Source organism: Sciurus vulgaris (assembly GCF_902686455.1).
Source record: "Sciurus vulgaris genome assembly, chromosome: 11".
Lineage (NCBI taxonomy): Eukaryota > Metazoa > Chordata > Mammalia > Rodentia > Sciuridae > Sciurus > Sciurus vulgaris.
Window position 1 is genome coordinate 64,534,684 of NC_136472.1, and position 12,868 is coordinate 64,547,551.

Here is a 12,868-nt window from a genome sequence, read left to right on the forward strand (position 1 = left end):
GATGGATAGATAAGAGTCTAGATGAAATTCCATGAGGACTACCAGAGTGACAAGGAGGGAGTAGTTTCAAGAAACATTTCTTTTACAGAAACAGAGATTTCAAACCAATTAGGTTTGAGAGTGGAAGAAAGAAAAAGAAAAAAAAAAAAAAGATTCACAGGTACCTAACCCAAGTGATTCCATGGATGGGAACTAATAACTGTTAACATTCGTTACTTACTCTGATTATTACATATATTATCATAGCATCCTCTCTGTAAACCTGAGATAGAGATACTATTATTGTCCTCATTTTACAGATGAAGAAACTGAAGGTCAACAAGATCACGTTCAAATGACTGCTCTAACTAGGATTCAAGTCCAGGTCTACTCTGAAGCCAAAACAAACTGGTGCTCCTAACCACTGTGCTCTCTTGCCACTACTGCTGTTGAGGAAAAAAAAGAGAGAGAGAAAAGTAGAAAAAGAAAGTGGGGAGAACCTATAGGAGGCTGAAAGGAGCAAGCAAAATGTGAGGGGGTGGACCAGTGCAGAGCATGGAAGCTGGGGAAGGAGTGTTTAGGTTTTGCGATGGATTAAATGTGTCCCCTCAAAATTTGCAAAGTTTAATCCCCAGTGCAATGGTATTTGAAGATAGGGCCTTTGGGAGATATGTTACTATTCCAAATACCTCAATCATTAACTTACACGGAGAGAAAGTTTATTTTGGTTCAGTTTTGGACATTTCAGTTCATGATCCATTGACCCTGCTGCTTTGGACCTTCGTGAGGTAGCAGATGCGGGCGGAAGTGCACAGCAGAGCAGAACTGCCTCCCTCATCAAGAGCCAGGGAGCGAACAGAAAGAAGAAGGGTCAGAGTTCACAGCCCCTACTGAGGACATGCCCCCCCCCGCGACCTGAGGACCTCCCACCAGGCCCCACCTTTTATTTTATTTTATTGTTACTTTTTGAGAAAGTAGTAAGGATTTTTATTGTCCAAACAATAGATCTTAACAGAACACAAATAAATTAGTCATTCTGACAAGTTAAGACTTCATGGCTTCTCTATGAGGTCAGCTCCTAATGTAAACAAAAAGCCTCTCCAGAACCAACCACAAAAAGCTTTTCCAAAACAAAATGAGCATGAACCTGAGACAGTATTCAAGACAGCATGCACACAGTGAAGAGAAGTACAAAAGCAACTTCTAAGATACGTATTGCATAAAGGTATGAGACTCCTTTTGGTGAAAAATGTTTTTGTTATTTTGAATTCATTCACCTCCTCTCCAAAAAAGTTTAAGCCCTGACCTGAATAAAGAAATAGAAATGAGTTGACTCTAATTTCACATGGACTTCAAGTGTATAATCTAACCGTACTTTACTATCTTCTTTACTTTAAAAAAGTTTAACATCCAGGTAGATGGATGGTAGAACACTTGCCTGGCATGTGCAAGGTCCTGGGTTCAAGTCCCAGCATCATGAAAACAAAACAAAACACCATAACATCCATTTATCAATATCAAATCAATAGACTTAATTTTCTCTCATTAGGAAGTTTCCAACCACATTGGAGTTAAACTAATTTCACTTTGGAGCACAATAAAGGATATGCAAGACTAGTGCTTGTTCTCTGACATGTAAAAGAGAAGCATCCCCAACTGCAGTGGCCCAAGAGGTACCAAGAGGCATGAACAAGTGGCTGCAGGACAAAGGAATCCTTTAGGTTGACCAAAAAGCAGGGAAGCTCCAGGTTCAGCCTAGAAGAGGGGTCCCTCCCAGGTCTGGCTGTTAACTGTACATAAACATTAAACAGGTCTTAGGTCCCCTAACTAACAAGGCTGGAGCACTGCACTAGCAGGGGCAAGAAGGCCAAATTGCCCAAAATTGTCAGTGGGCACTCTGCAGCATAATGTGTCAACACTCATGCTGCTAGTGGTAAAAAGAAGCCTAGGTTTTAGAATAGTGTAACATTATTTTTCAAGTAAGCAATGATCAAAGTCCTGGTCTGGGGTAAACGATACAAAAAAAGGCAATGAAGTCCCCCAAACATTGCTGTTGAGATTTCTGAATCTAACTTTACAACAGTGCGGAACGGTTTCTTCCACACAAGGACAAGCCTCGCATTGCTGCTTCTCAGAATCAATTACGTCTCCTGCTCTAGCCTCAGTTTAAGAGTATTGTTTTTCAATATACCATTCCTATGTCAGAGCCAAGATAAAAGGGGATCAAGGGAAAGCAAGAAAGCAAACAAACAGACAAAAACCCCTCTATCCCCAGTCCCTGGGACGGAAAGCTCTCTAGAAGCCAGTGGGTGTGAGTACAGTCTAGTCAGTTTGAGACCATGGGTCCGTGGCTGTTGTTCCTTCCCTTCTATCACTGCACAGCCATTCTGGATGGCTCAAATGTTGCCTGACCTTCAGTCACTTGGGTGACCTGGGCATGGATCTGCTCCCTGGGAGAGGGTTTCTGGACTCCTTTATAGGCCTGGGTAGCAAAACCTCCAGAATTAGACTTGTGAAAGGGTCTTGGTCTAAAAGGGCTCCGTTTATCTAACAAGTTTCCCTGCTTCCATGGTGCTAGGATTTGGACAAGGTAAAGCTGTAGAGGAACCAGAAGTAAACCAGCCCCTGGGCCTCTATGTAGGGAAAGAGCAAGGGGTGATGCGTGGGGTGGGCTGGGCTGACCCAGGCTGCTTCCCTTCTTTTGTCATCTCTCTGCTCTGCAGCTTTAGTTTATGGAGTGTCTGACATTTGGAGGTCCTCGGTGGTAAAGTCCTTGTGGGGTATATAGCAGTATCTCTCAGACTTACCTGTTGCTCAAAATACTGAATGCTCTCATGGCTCTGTTTTGTAATCAGAGAATTCATGGTAACATGGGTGGCTTTAGCCTTCACCAGGGAGACCTTGTCTTCTATACTGTCAAGTGACCATTGAAAGAGTCATGGTGGGGGGTGAATACCCTGGCCTCTCCTTCCTCCTCCTTGGCAAGGTGCTGATACTTACACTCTGGAATCACTGGCTCCCAGGGGATGCTTCCCATGTTTGATGGAGGAGGAGTTACGGGTGTAGGGTCCTCAAGGGCATCATCATAACTGAATGCCCGGTGGCATATCCCAATGGACAAGGACATCTTGCCTAGAGGCCCACTAGACCCAAGAACAGGCACTTCTGGTTGTCTTGAAGTCACTGAAAGACTGGGATCCAGGTGTTTTTTTATATGTAGTTTGGAGCTGAGTCCCTGCCACCTCAGCGAAATGATGTTGCAACTCTGCTTCCAGACAAGTGTGAGTAAGGAGCAGTGTTCAGGTATTGTAAATCAGCAAAGCTTCCCGGGAAGAGTCCATTCAGAGAGTCTGTTCCCCTGCTGCCTCCAAGTTGCCTGCAGCCCAAACTTAGGCACCAAAGAGGATCCAAGGACCCATGTCTTCCAAAAGCCTGTGACGCAGTCCAGACCAAGCCATCGTGAGAGCAATGGCAGCACCGACTGTCCCCACCATCAACTAGAGAGCACAAGTTCTAGGCCCCACCCTTTTTTGGGTAGGGGTGGTACTGGGGGTTGAGCTCAGGGGCACTCAACCACTGAGTCATATCCCCAGCCCTATTTTGTATTTTATTTAGTGACATGGATGCAAGCCTAGCGCCTCACTTTTGCTGAGGCTTGCAATCCTCCTGCCTCAGCCTCCCAAGCCACTGCACTTACAGGTGTACGCCACTGCATGCAGTGTATGCTCCACCTTTTTAAGGTTCAAGTATCTCCCAGTAGCACCATGGGCCAGCGACCTATCCTTTAACACATGGGCCTTTGGGGGACACTTATTCAAATCATAGTAAGCAGTGGAGCCCCATGAATGGAAGTAGTGTCCTTAAAAGTAGAGGAGAGTAAAAGCTTGCTTCCTCACGCTCTGCTCTTCTCCATGTGAGGATAACACAGACTTCTACAAACCAGGAAGAGGGCCCTCTCCAGGCACTGATTCTGCTTTGATCTTAGACTTCCCAGGCTTCAGAACTAGGAGGAATAAATATTTGTTGTTTCAGTCACATAGTCTATAGTATATTTACTGTCACATCCAGAGATTAGACAGGGGAGAGGGATGTCAACAATGTAAAGTGTGGGACAAAGTCTAGATATTTAAGAATAAGAAAGAGGCCTTTGGATTTGCCCATTGGGAGGTTAACCTCAACGGGCCAGATTCCATGTCTGATTGGTAAAGTTGAAGAGTGAGCAGGAGGTGAGAAAGAGACACAATAGAAATAGATTTTACTTTCATGCCTAAAGCTCCTCCAACCTTCTGACTCTGATGCTCTCAGGCATCAGGAGTCATGGATGCAAGCTATATAGTACCACAGTCCCAGTAATAATTTAATTCTTGGCCTTAGTTTTCCAACAGACTATGTTTTCTCAAAGTCATATCCTAGACTCCTTTTCTTGTTCTTACAGACATCACTTGTTACAAATGCTTTGGGTAATAAAATCTTCTTTGACAACTTGCCCAGAAAGATCATATACGTTTTAAACCACATATTTCAAATCCCCTTTCCATTTGTCTGTATGGATAACACTACCAAATATCTCCTGAAAACATGTTGCGCTTTTCCTCTGGACCTTTCTGACTTTAACAACAGAGATTTCTTGCCTTTAAGGTGGGGATAAGTCCAACAAGCTGTAAATTCCTATCCTTCCCTCCAAAGCACACTGGGAGTATCGTGTGTCCCGCTCTCCATGGGTGCTATGGAGAGCGGTAGGTGCTGACTTCCCCGCTGAGGGAGGCAAGGATTCCTGCCAGGTAAGTCGTCCACAGGTCATGTTTCTGCTTTCCCACAGTGCTCCTAGGGGCTGAGGAACATCACCAGGTTGTATCATCGGAGGCCTGAAGAGTTCCCAGGAAGGAGGACTTCAACTCAGGCTAAACGGGGTCATTGGTATACATGACAGAAAAGGATTTCAGCACACACCAGTCAGAGACTCAAAGACTTATTTAGGAAAGGAGAAACACATCCTAGGGAAAATGTGGGTCATTTCCAGAGGGAGACACCTTGGTGTGGGGCATTAATATCTATAGAGGGATCGTTGGTAGGGGCTGGACAAGAAGTAGAGTCCTACAATCTGGCACCAGTTTTCCAGGACTTGTGTTTTGCCCTCATGCTACTTTTTGCAGTCAAGGGCCATGTCAAGGGCTGAACTAAGCGCAGGCTGAGCCATGGGTTGGGTTGCTCACAAATGCTTACTTTGCATTTCAAAGATTCACAGGCGTTTCCTGCCTTTCATTGCTTCTGAGAGTTTGTCTTTCATTCCTTTTCTGTACCCCAAATACCTATCTCAGTGGTATGACACAACAGCTTCTGGGTTGAACTGCTGTGACAATCTCTCGTCTTCAAGATCCTCAGGGACACACTCTGGACAATTTTTAAAACCTGTCTTTTGAGAATTAAAAACAGCTCCTGTCAAGTTTCAGATACATTCTACTCCCAATAGGAAGTGAGGAAAAGAGTCTGAAAGTTCATATTTTCAGGGGTTTGGTTTCCTTTCCTCTTACTTCCAGAGAACTGTTGGTTGTGGCATGGAAAAGTCCCCTGGCTTCTAAAGGCTATTTCACCCTATTTAGGAAAATAATCATAGTCAACAAATCTTGTATTCTTTGTTCTTCCTCAATTCTCACCAGTTATTATTAACATACAGATAAAAAAGGTAAATTGGCAGACAAAATATATCGAGACTAGATCTATGTATCAGACTGCTAATCTATGAATCCCCAGCTTCTATCAGGGTCGCTTGCCAGTTTGCAGAGACCGGACTCTGGCATATCCATTTGTTTCAAGTGCCCAACCCCCTAAATCTTGCAGAAATATTCTCCTGCATTTCCCAGCACTTCTTTCTCTTTCTTTTCTTGTTCATCACCATTGGCCCTGCTTTTCTCCCTCAGCCCCTGTGGAATAATCCACATCTGAGTACAGCTTGTGCATTTCACCGTGGCAAGCACCTAGAACAGCTGCTTGGCTTAGACCTTTTAGGTTCTTCTAGATGACTCCAGGGGCCCCTTGGTCTGTCTCCTGGAAGATTCTGGATACTACACAATCTTTGGGATCATCATCTAGGGTCTGGGTTGTAGACTGATCACTCCCAGATGTATCCATAAGCATCAGTGCTCTTGTAGATTTGTTTGGTCTGAACCTACATGTCAGGGAGACTTCAAAGGAATGTTTTCTGAGTCAATGAACCACCTTCTCCATCATGTTCTTCACAAAGTCTGCATTGGCCTTTATCCCCACAGGTCCCAAGAGAAGTCTTACAGACTTCCTTCTAGAGGGAAGGAGGAACTCATTCCTTCTAGAGGGAAGCAGATTCTAGTGAGTATGTATAATACCTTGAAGACTAAGATCATTACCAATATAGATAAATTTATTTGTGGAAATAAGAGTGGTTTTTTTCCTCTGATGCATCGATCATTTTATTTTTATTTTTTATTTATTTGAATTACTAGGGACCAAACCTGGAACCTTATATATGCCAGGCAAGCACTCTACCATTGACCTGTATCTTCAGCCCCTGATGTTTTAATAATAAAAAGGCATATTAGTATTTACTTCTTCATTATAAGGGAATGGAAACTAAAATCTATTAAGTAGATATTATTACTATGTGTACTTCACATTCATTTTTCCTCAAAACTTCATAAGATTAAATAATAGTTAACACTAATCACTATAGTTTGGATCTGGATTATTCCTCAAAGTCCCATGTATTAAAGACTTGGTCCCAGCTTAGTGCTCAACACCCATTCATGATTAAAAACTCTGAATTAACTAGGAATGGAAGAAACTTCCCTCAGCATCATAAAGGCTATATACAACAAACCCAAAACCAACATCAAGGCAAATAGGGAAAAACTGAAAACATTTCCTCTAAAATGAGCAACAAGACAAGGATGTCCGTTCTCATCATTCTTATTCAATATAGTACTGGAAATTTTGCCCAGAGTATTTAGGGAAGACAAGGAAAAAAAAGGGATACAAATAGGAAAGGAAGAAGTCAAATTATCACTGCAGCTGTTATGATCCTATACTTAGGAGATCCAAAGAGTTCCACTAGAGGACTTCGAGAGCTAATAAGCAAATTCAGCAAAATAGTGGGGTACAAAATCAGCAAATAAAATTCAATGACTTTTCTATACACCAATAATGAATATTCCATAAAACAAATCAAGAAACCAATTCCATTCACAATAGTCCCCACCCACAAAAAAAAACTAGGAATAAATCTAACCAAGGAGGCGAAAAAACTCTAATAAAAACCGTAGAATGCTGAAAACACTAGAAGATGGAAAGCTTTCCCATGTTCATGGATAAGCAGAATTAACATTGTTAAAATGAGCATATTACCAAGAGCAATCTACAGATTCCATCAAAATACCAATGGCACTCTACAGAGAACTAGAAAAAATAGTCCTTAATTCGTATGGAAGAAAATAGCTCAAGCAATTCTAAAGTAAAATGAGCAATGCTAGAAGCATCACGATGCCTGATTTTAAGGTATATTACAGAACTATAGTAATAAAAACAGCATAGTACTGACATAAAAACAAACACATAGACCAATGGAATAGTATAGAAGACACAGAGACAAACCCATACAGATATAGTCATCTAGTCCATGACAAAGGTGCCAAAAACACAGTGGAAAAAAGATAACCTTTTTAACAAATGGTGCTGCAAAAATGGATATCCATATATGGAAATATGAGACTAGATCCCTATATTAGTCAGGGTTCTCTAGAGGAATAGAATCAATAGGAAGTATGATTATAAAAAGGGTATTTATTAGACTGGCTTATACGACCAGAAGCTGGGCAGTCCACAGTGGCTGTCTGCAGGCTGGAGAGCTGGAGCACCAGTAGCTGTGCAGTCCAAGAGGCTAAAGCCTCTGAATAAGAGGGATGGATGGTTCTACCCCAGTCTATGACTGAGGGCTTCTGGAAACTCCCTGGAGAATCACTGGCAGGGTCTGCTTTGGAAGAGTAAAGGAGCAAAAGTCTGATATCCTCAGGCGATCACAGCAGCAACCATTCAAAAAAAAGCAAACTTGCATCTCTTAATTTGATCAAGTTGACAATTCAAATTAACCATCACAATACCCATCTCACATCCTGAGCAAAAGTTAACTCAAAATGAAATAAAGACCTAGGAATTAGACCAGAAATCCTGCAACTGCTAAAAGGAAACAGGATCAAAGCTTCCAATGAACAGGTGCAGGCTGCAACTTCCTCAATAGAAGGAGATCAGTGGAACTGAGGAAGGGAACCGGGAGAAGGAAGAGGTGAGGTACTGGGGAATGCAATCGATCAAATTGTTATGTGCATGAATAAATATGTCATAATGAATCATTCTATTATGTATGATTATGTCAGTGAAGAAAAAACATTTTTAAGCCCTAAAGTGGGAGCATGCAGATCACTGAGAGACTATTGCAATAATCAAGATGGAAAACTGAGATCCAAATGGTAGCAGGGGAAGTGGTGAGAAGTCAGACTCTGGGCCTATTTTAAAGTAAGAGCAAACAGGATTTCCTATTGGAGTGAATATGATGTGTGAGAGAAATCAAGTAACCCCAAGGCTTTTGGTTTGAACAACGGTAAGCATAAACAACTAAAGTAAAAAGCAGGAATCAATAATTGGGATAGATTCAAACTAAAAAGCTTTTCCTCAGCAAAGGAAACTATCAGCAATATGAAGAGAGAGCCTACAGAGTGGGAGAAAATCTTTGCCACTCATACTTCAGATAAAGCACTAATCTCCAGAATCTATAAAGAACTCAAAAAACTCTAACCCAAGAATACAAATAACCCAATCAACAAATGGGCTAAGGAAATGGACACACTTCACAGAAGAAGATCTACAAGCAATCAACAGATATATGAAAAAATGTTCAACATCTCTAGTAATTAGAGAAATGCAAATCAAAACTACCCTAAGATTCCATCTCACCCCAATTAGAATGGCGATTATCAAGAATACAAGCAACAATAGGTGTTGGAGAGGATGTGGGGAAAATGGTACACTCATACATTGCTGGTGGGGTTGAAGATTAGTGCAGCCACTCTGGAAAGCAGTGTGAAGATTCCTTAGAAAGCTTGGAATGGAACCACCATTTGACCGAGCTATCCCACTCCTTGGCCTATACCCAAAAGACTTAAAATCAGCATTCTACAGTGATGCAGCCACATCAATGTTCATAGCTGCTCAATTCACAATAGCTAGATTGTGGAACCAACCTAGATGCCCTTCAATTGATGAATGCATAAAGACAATGTGGTATATATACACAATGGAATATTACTCAGCCATAAACAAGAATAAAATTATGACATTTGCAGGCAAATTGATGAAGTTGGAGAAAAACATGCTAAGTGAGATAAGCCAATCCCAAAAACCCAAAGGCAGAATGATCTCTTTGATAAGCAGGTGATGATACATAATGGGGGTAGGGAGGGATGCAAGAATGGAGAAAGGATGGATTGTATAGAGGAGTGGGGGGTGGGAGGGTTGGGGCAAAGGGAAAAAATAATGGATTGAGACAAACATCACCCTATGTACATGTATGATTACACAAATGGTATGACTCTACTTCATGTACAACCCAGAGAAATAAGTTCTACAGCACCCCCCCCCCAAAAAAAAATAGAATTAGGTGAGGGAGCTGCAGAGATCAGGAGTTTGTATTTGGTCAAGTTCAAATTGCCTGTGACCATTCAGGAGATGTCAAGTGGGCAGGTGGATGTATGAATGTGGAGTTCAGGAAAATGATCCAGTCTGGACACGTAAACTTCAGACTGTTACCCCATGATTGATATTTAAACCCATGACGCAGGGCAAGGTCACCAAAGAAGAGTGAGAGTTCAATCCTGTGAAACTCCAAAATTTCCAGGTGGTAGAAATGAGTGCAAATGACCAAGAACTGACCATTATATTTAGCAATGGGAGTGGTGTAAGGGGTGGTTTTAATGATCTCAACAGGGGCAGTTTTGTCTTCAACAAATGATGCATGGAAAACTGGAAATCCATATGTAGCAGAATGAAATTGAACCCCTATCTCAAAAATTCAACTCAAAGTACATGAAGGAGCTAGACATTAGACAAGAGATCCTATACCTACTAGAAGAAAATGTAGGCCCAACTTTTCATCATGTAGGTTTATGAACTTCCTCAGCAAGCCTCCTAAAGCACAAGAAATAAAAAAATAAAAATCAATAAATTGAATGGTATCAAATTAAATAGCTTCTTCACAGGAAACCATCAAGAGAGAGCCTACGGAATGGGAGAAAACCTTTGCCATCTGCACCTCAGATAAAGCACTAATCTCTAGGATGTACAAAGAACTCAAAAAACTTAGCACCAAAAAAATAAAAAGAAAGAAAGAAAGAAAGAAAGAAACCAAATAACCCAATAACCCAATCAATAAGCAGGCAAAGGAATGGAAGAGATACTTCACAGAAGAAGAAATATGATCGGTCAACAAATATATGAAAAAATGTTCAACACCTCTAGCAATTAGAGAAATGCAAATTAAAACTACATTGAGATTCCATCTTGCTCCAGTCAGAATGGTGATTATTAAGAATACAAGTAACAATAAATGTTGGTGTGGATGTGGAGATAAAGGTACACTCATACACTGCTGATGGAACTGAAAATTGGCACAACTGTTCTGGACAGCAGTATAGAGATTCCTCAGAAAACTTGGAATGGACCCACCCTTTGACCCAGCTATACCACTCCTCAGTTTATACCCAAAGGACTTAAAAACAGCACACTACAGTGATGCAGCCACATCAATGTTTAGAGCAGCTCAGCTCATAGTAGCTAAGCTATGGGAACAACAACCTAAGTGCCCTTCAACAGAAGAATGGATAAAGACAATGGAATATGGAATATCAATGGAATATCACTCAGTTACAAAATAAAAAATGACTTTATGACTTTACTTGTAAATAAATGGAACTGGAGACTATCATGGTAAAAGAAATCAGCCAATCCCCCAAATCCAAAGGCCTGACGTTCTCTCTGATATTCAGATACTAGCACACAACAAGGGGCAGGGAATAGAAGTTCAGTGGATTAGACAAAGGGGAATGAAGGAAAGGGAGGGAGATAGGATTAGGAAAGACAGTGGAGTGAATCGAACATAACTTCCCTATGTTCATATATGAATACACAACCAGTGAAACTCCCCATCATGTACAACATCAAGAATTGAAACCTAATTAGAATGTTACACTTTACAGATATATAATATGTCAAAATACACTCTACTGTCATGTATATCTAAAAAGAACAAATAAAAAAGAAAAAGAAAAATTAAGGATTGTCTTAAAGGAGTGGTGAGGGCAAAAGTTGTTTTACTTTGTTTTGTTTTGAGTAGATTTAAAAGAGAATGTGATGAAAGAATTGGAGACAGCAAATACAGACAGTCCTTTCAGGGGATCTTATTAGCTGAGAACATGAAATTAATCAGCACCTAGATGGCGAGGTGGAAGATAAGAGAAGGCACATTGCCTCTTTCAACATGGCAGAAATCATGGCATGTATGTGCACTGGAGGAATCGAGTAGAGAGAAGAAACTGATAAAAAGGTTTCTGGGACAATGTTCTTAAGCAGATGAGAAAAGAAGTAGCACACGCAAGGGGCTCATTTGGTAACGGGGCAGGTGACACCGTAACAGGAGGAAAGGTGGAGGCAATGGGTGTGCTTTCTGTACTTTCTGAATTCTCTTCCACCTCTTGTTTTTAATCCATGTGCAAGCTGCTCAAAGCTGACATCTCAGTACAAATGACCCAATCATGGTCCTCTTCCTTTTGCATCATTTAATATCCATCTCTGGGCCTCAGCTTTGTCGGGTGAAAAGTAGAGAGCTTCCTTTTAATTTGAAGTCCAGAATCTAGTTAAGTTTGTATTGTATCAAAGATAAATGACCTTTATGGGTTACTGCCTAGAGTTTGTAGTGGTTTAGGGGAGAACATTAAGCTGGATCCTGAAGTATGGGCTTACACCACAGCTTTGCTATTTCCAAGCCTGGTCTTGGAGAAGTCTTGGAATCTCTCTGAGATGTTTTTCCAAATCAACATGGTGGTAGAAAGATTATAACAATTTCAGAGAGATATGTTTCACTGTGAGACATGCTTTGTAAGTCTACCGCTTTATGAAAATGAAGGTTTTAGAATTACTCTTAGAATGGAGACTTCAGTCCATTTTGTTCTATCTTCACTTGTTCTTGCATTTAAAAATGTTTTAAAATCATATATTGTCCTCACAAACAACTCTTTTCTGAAAATCTCCTGCTTTTGTCCTCTTAAGACATAAAAAAAAATTCAAAAAGGTTAAGACCAACAACACAAAACAAAACAAAACAAAACCCAAATAACCCAGTCAATAAATGGGCAAAAAACCTAACTGTACTTTTTTTTCAAAAGAGAAAACACACTGAGGAATGCTATTGGCCAAATTATATTGTTATATTGTGTGCATGTATGACCAAGTAACAACAAATCCCAACACTGTGTACAACTATCAAGCACCAATAAAAAGTATAGAAAAAAGAAACGCAATGGCCAACAAATATGTGAAAAAATGTTCAATACCTCTAGGAATCAGGAAGATGCACACCAAACTACACTAAAGGGGAGCGAAGGGAGAGGAGGGGACATGGGAGTAGGAATGAGAGTAGAGTGAATCAGACATTATTACCCTATGTGCATACATGATTACATGACCTGTGAACTCTATGTCATGTACAACCAGACGAATGAGAAGTTATACTCCATTTATGTACGATATGTCAAGATGCATTCTACTGCCATGTATAACTAATTAGAGAACAAATTTATATATATAACTACATTAG

The 12,868-nt window shown here is 40.8% G+C and overlaps 1 pseudogene across 1 annotated transcript; it reads right to left on the reverse strand.

The window, feature by feature from the left end:
* Positions 1-2,274: 2,274 nt before the first annotated feature.
* LOC306639590 (putative monooxygenase p33MONOX) lies at positions 2,275-3,165 on the reverse strand (annotated as a pseudogene). The gene has a single exon. The product of its transcript is annotated as a putative monooxygenase p33MONOX (transcript).
* Positions 3,166-12,868: the final 9,703 nt, after the last annotated feature.